The 6475-nt window shown below is 33.1% G+C and overlaps 1 long non-coding RNA gene across 1 annotated transcript; it reads right to left on the minus strand.

Moving 5' to 3' along the window:
- Positions 1 to 679: 679 nt before the first annotated feature.
- LOC110721920 lies at positions 680 to 4500 on the minus strand. Its single transcript, XR_002511477.1, has 3 exons — positions 4095 to 4500; positions 1157 to 1850; positions 680 to 1054 (listed from the first exon to the last, which is right to left on the minus strand). It is a non-coding gene; the product is annotated as an uncharacterized LOC110721920 (long non-coding RNA).
- Between the last annotated feature and the right edge of the window lie 1975 nt (positions 4501 to 6475).

A 6475-nucleotide genomic window follows, 5' to 3' on the forward strand; every position in this document is an offset into this window, starting at 1 on the left:
CGAGTTGTTGTTATATTGAGTTCCATCTTGATTAAGAGTGATTGGAATGCATGTATTGATGTTAGTCACAAGAGTGATAGGATGGAGCTTGCTTGATTCGGCCATGGAAGAAGAAAAGAAGGAGAGTGCGGAAGAGAATTAGGGTTTTTCGGGAGTGAAACCTAAACTCGTTATACCGTGAGAGAATATGTGAATATTTACTGTCTTTCTCATTGATTACGCGTTAATATATTTTCAAGAGCACTCTAGGTTAAACTAGGAAGAACAAAATACACTAAACAATACTTTTTGTGTGTGGCTAGTCACACCGTGTAGCCGAGTTACTTATTTAGGGGTTACTTATTTAGAGGTTATTCAGTCGATCAAGCACTACAACAAAATAAAGCATAGGTAACAGTGAAAAACTATTGCCTAATATAAAAAAAAAAGTGTTGCCTTGTAACTAAGGCAACACTTATGAGGTGTAGTTTATGCCCCCGTTGTCTATTCCTAAGGCAACACATTTTTATCCAAAGGCAACAATTTTTACAGCCAAGGTAAAATGATACCTAAGGCAACACTTTTATAAAGGCAACAAGTGATAATTGTTGCAACCTTAAACAACAATTCAAAATCATCACATTATGTTAAAATATGAAACAACCTTTTCACTTGTTATATATGCTAGTAATAATATTAGAGTGTTGCCAAATTTCTTAAAGGTAACACCTTGAAATTGTTACTTATGAATTGCACGTGCTAAAATGAATCGACTACTTTTTAATATTTACTGTAAGTAATAATATTTTGCTTACAAATAAAATATTGTAATTGAAATACATACACACTTATACAAATAAAATATTGAAATTGAATTTATTAAATGAATCTAATGTTTACATCACAACCATAAAAAAAAATTAGCAACACCTGTTTAAAATAAATAAATAAAATAAAATAAAATAAAAAATTCACATTACAACAACAAGGTAACGAGCAGTGAGCATAGCAGCAAACATATATTGCACCAACTGAAACAACGAGCAATAGCACCACCAATGGAGCGCGCTAGCAGCTGCATCAACAGAGAGAACATGTGCACATAAGGTAGGGGAATATCAAAGTAAGAAACTTTGTTTCTTAGTAGAGAGAGCATTATTAATGGGGAAGAGTATACCAAGAAAGGACTTGGAAGCTTGATGGTTATACGGTTGTGTATTTGTGCAACCAAATATTTGTCTCGAGGACCCCAAATAATATTCTTGAGGTTCTCTGTTTCAGCTGACCAAAAGCATTTCCAAAAATGGTATCTATTGACAATGTTTAACAGGTTAACACAACTCATGGAGTCATGGGATATCAACAGTGCTTCTTGGTCATAACACAACACTTGGATAGCAGCAAGAGCAAGAGCAAGAGCAAGAGTAAGAGCTTTAGGTTTTCCGGTTGTTTGATCTATTTTGCTGATTACACCAAGAGTTCTCATTCCTACAATAAACAGCAATAAAAAAATGAGAACCATATAACAGAAAAATACCAACACAAAAGGTAAGTGTCTAATGCAACATGTCTTAATTTTCTCAACCTTAAGTTATGTAAATAATTTTTTCCCCGTAAGCAAACTTTAACCAACAAGAACTAAATTTGACGGAATAACATTATCAATTAATTAGCAACAAAAGAGTTTCTCAACAACTTATAATTAAACCACAACATAAAAAATGAACCAAATGATCATCAGCCAAACAACTCCCTCGATAATATAATCAAAGAAAAAGAGACAAGGTGATTAAGGGACTTAACTTTCCCTCTAGTTAGAATTATAACATCTATTTTTGAAACTTGAGTTGCTCCTCCAATTATAATCATACCTGAAAAAATTAAAAGGAAATAAGGAAAGGAACAAGAGACATCAACATCAGCTTGTCTAGACAACAAGAACGATATCAACAACCAATTTAGAACTAGAAGTTGACCTGTCACCTTCAACTCAAGAATAAAGTTGAGATTCGTCGTTGATTTACCAATTTCAAGTAAATAAATAATTATACATTAATCCTTATCACTTTGGAAAATTATTAATGAGTCATTATTCAAACATTCATTACTCAAACTTAACCACATATTTATTTAGGAACTAATTTGTAAATAATTCGAGGGAATGTATAATAAAATAACTTAGAAAAGCCAAATCATTTGATTTAGCGACCCAAACCAACGTAACACAACAACACCACATAGGGATCAAGTGAACAAAAACATCCCCGCTGCGATAGAAACAAGACAACAGACCACAGAAATTTCAAGAAGGCATAACTCCTAGCACACAATTCCAAATTGAGAAATTCTTTAGCCTAGATTGGATAATATTTTGAGGTCTACAACTTTCATGAAGGGACTAGGGGCTAGAAACTACTGCAGGTCTATGATTTTGGGACGAACAAAACTGAAGCTACAGGGCAACTGCAAAATAACAGCAGTAGCAATACAACATGGCAGCAGCAACATTATAACAAGCAACAACAATTTCAGCAGCAAATAAACAGAATTTAGCAGCATTTAGGGCCATATATATGATAGCAGCATTCCTTTTGTTATGTAGTTCACTTTCTAAGTTGCTCAGAATTTGGCATGATCTCCTTAAGCCAAACTATTCATCTAAAACCAATGACATGAAACTGTGAATGAATGAAACTCAATATGTCACCATAAATTGAAATATGAGAGTAAAGAGAGGCTAGATATGTTACGGGCTAATGAATTGTTATGTTATTTTTAAGTGCAGGTTCAAGACTTACACAGGTATAAAGCGTTGATTTCCTTAAGATTCCTTTGAGGTAAGTCATGATGATCTCCCCCACACACCATACATCTCACAAGTCCTTTAGACCCCCTTATTAGGTTTCTCTTATTTTCTAATATTGCTGTTCATTTTAAATGGCTTGCATTACATTACCTGTCGCTCTCAGGATTTAGAGGATTCAATATCCCTACACAAAGAGAGAAGCTTTATAAAGATTACTATACGTCTATAACAATAGTGGAATTGATGAAGATGAATAGGAAAACTTTTGCATGCTGCAATTGCACATGTAATTTAAAAGCTCAAGGCACACTAAGGTAATCAGGGGCCCAAAGCTAGGTGTACAACGCACGAGTGAAGCGCATTTCCCAATATCAAAGATGATCAGCGTAAAAACTTTTTGCAGAGAAGAGGTAAGATGGACCAGCCAGTTTACTTCATCGAAAGTGCCTTGTCCAATGTCCACGCCTAGATAAACACTTAGGCAGCAACGCCTAATAGACAAGGTGGCCTCAAGCATACTTTCATAAACACTATTTTGCACCAAGCTTATGATGTGAGTTTGATATAAAAATAAAAAAAATAAAAATATATACATAAAACAAAACCAACTTTATTAAGGAACTTGTCTTCCTTTGTAAGGTTTGTTAAGTGCCCAAAATGTCTTTGATACTCAACACTTCACTTGAAGTTTTAGACTACCATAGTTTCTCTAGATTTCATTAATTTATCAGTTTTCAGCCTTGCAGCCCCAATGCAAAGAAAAGAAAAAGGATGAGAGTTTCTTTCTAATTTCACCAAGATGATACTTCAACTCTACTTCCTACTCTCTTTGTGCGGCGTTTGGTGTGTAAGAATGGGAATTGGGAGGATGGGAAATGTATAGATAATGTAGCTCCAAACAGAACTCATCATTAGTATTTAACATGTAGCATAAAGCTTGAATCTTTAACCCCCATATTAACAATTATTCTAGGTTTCTTGCTGGACCAACATCAAATTCACCCAACTGTAGCATGAAAAATCAAATCTAGAAAAATAGTTCAATTTAACAGGCAATTACAGTTCGTACTTTTGAAACAATGTAAACAATTCAATTAGCAGTAGCAAACTTTCGCCGCCACAAACTAACAACGACCATACAATTCAAAATCGATTAACAAAAAGTAAATACAACGAAATTCAGTAAATGAGATGGATTGACAAAATCGATTGAAACTAGCAATCAGAATTGAAATATAGAAAAATTAGGTAAATTAACCGGGCAAATTAGGCAATATCAAAATACAAATTAGAAAGAGAAAACCTTTACCCGAGGATGTGAAATTTCTCTAATTTAGAAACAAATTCAATGTTTAGGGTTAGTAGATTCAGCAAATTCAGCAACAGATTCAGCAAAAATTGAGTTGTAGAAGTTAGGGATTGATAGATTAGAGGTTTGAGAGATGGGGCGCACAATTTGGGGAAATTTGATGAGTGAGAGGTTGGGGTTCGCAGTAGTATCAGTAGATGAGTAGACAGTAGTGCGCGGATTATTTTGGGAGTTTTTTTTTTTGAAACAATTTGCTCAACAAAAATTTCTAAGTGGCGCCTTTAATTATTTTGGTCAATTTTATTTGACCGGACATTTGTGGTTGGAGCTTTTTAATTTTATTAATAATATAAATTTATACGAGTACTTTTTATATCAATACCAGTAACGCTCTTTTCTATGCTAGTTGCTAATGATATAGTATTTGTAACTGACATTATTTTAGCCAGTTACAATAATGTTTTAATAACTATCATGTTTAAAGCTATATATTAAGGTCCTGTTTGGCAAAAGTAATGGTAGCAGGTAGCTTTTAGCGGTCAAGTAGCGGGTAGCTGTTAAGGTAGCGAGTAGTTGTCAATTAGTAGTGGGTAGAGGTTAACTGTCAAGGTAACGGTTGATAGTATGAGTGTTTGACAAAAGTAGCGGTTGCAATACTAAAATATATCAAAATTCATATAAATATTAATTAAAAAGTAATAAAAATTTGTCGAACGCTACCCGCTACTTCTACACGCTACTATTTTTAACGTTTGAGAAAAGCTACCTAAACACTACCCCTATCGCTAACCGCTACTAGAATCACTACTTTGCCAAACACTCTCAAATTTTTTCTAGTAGTGTTTTGACTAGTCAAAGCGCTAATCTCTACTTAAACACTACCACCAAACAGAGCCTAAAGATAATTGTCTATGTTATAAGGTACATTCTCGAAAATAAAATGTATATGTTATAAAATTATAAGATACACCACTTTTAAAAAAAACAACTACAAAAAAATAAAATTATACTATGTATCTTACATTTTTATTACATGTACCTTATATGGTTCTCACCTGGTTCCACATATATAATTATTGTGGTCTTTATGGTTTTTTAATTTATAAATAATTTGTTACAAAAAATCTATTGTAAATTTAAAAAAAAATAAAAAAATATGCACATAATATTTGAGTTAAAAAATGTGTTCATGTATTTTTAAGATACCTTATATGCATAAATATTCAATTTAAAATTATATGCATATAATCCTCTCAATATTGTAGGCAATATTACACATTAAGTGCTCTATATTAGACAACAATTTTTATTTTGTTATTTTTTCAAGCAACAATATATATAAATGTCGCCATAGATAATAGAAGACAACACCTTAAGCAATTGTTGTCTTATAAAGTCTACAACCACACTTTAATAAATGTTGTCTTGCAATCCAGTATTAATTGTTTATTTCAAAATAACATATATGAATTGTTGCCGTACACTATCAAGGGTAACAATTTTAGTAGTGTTGTAAATTTAAGTGTTGCCTATTCTCAATTTTTTTGTAGTGAAGGTTACTTATTCTGGGGGTTACTCAGTCGGTTAGCGCATTTTTTGAGTGAGAGTAACCCCTTACTGACCGAGTTCCCCTTGAATAAGTAACCTCTAACCGACCGAGTAACCCTAGAATAAGTAACCCCAGCCACACACTATGACCAGTCTAAAAAGGGGTTGAGAATATAACAAATGTATATGTTGAATAAATAAAAAATATTACATTTAATAGATATAAAATAAAAGATGGGCATATATTTCTTTGGGTAAAGTTGGTACATTATATATTTTTTATACTGACTCCGTTTCATATTTTTGCAACTTTGGGGTATTATTTATGAGATATAAAATATTTCAAAGTTGCAAAAAAAAAAAATATGGAACGATAGAAAATGATTCTTCGAATAGTAGAGATTAGGGATGGCAATTTTAAGTGGATATCCGCAAACCCGATCCACCCGCTACAAGTAAATGGACGAAAATCCGCGTTAAATGGATGAAGGGCGAGTGACGGATGAAGCGGGTGACAGAACAGGTCAGATTCGGGTGGGGCTCCGTTTCAGCCGTCACCCGATCCGTCATCCATTTATCACCCGATCCGCAGTCCACCCGTATATATACAATTTTTTTTTCCAATTTTCTTATATACTATACTATGTATGTACTTTATATTTCTAAAAAATTGCCAAGGCAATGAATTGTTTAGCTGCCCTTGCAGGATTAACAATCACCTAATCATTCAAAAGAAGACACAAAGCTAGAACTAACCGTCAATCAATTTGCTTTCAAAAAGTTCAAACATACTAATTTTCAACAAAATGAATGCCTACAAGATACTTCAATTT

This window comes from Chenopodium quinoa, unplaced genomic scaffold (genome assembly GCF_001683475.1).
Source record: "Chenopodium quinoa cultivar QQ74 unplaced genomic scaffold, ASM168347v1, whole genome shotgun sequence".
Taxonomy (NCBI): domain Eukaryota; kingdom Viridiplantae; phylum Streptophyta; class Magnoliopsida; order Caryophyllales; family Amaranthaceae; genus Chenopodium; species Chenopodium quinoa.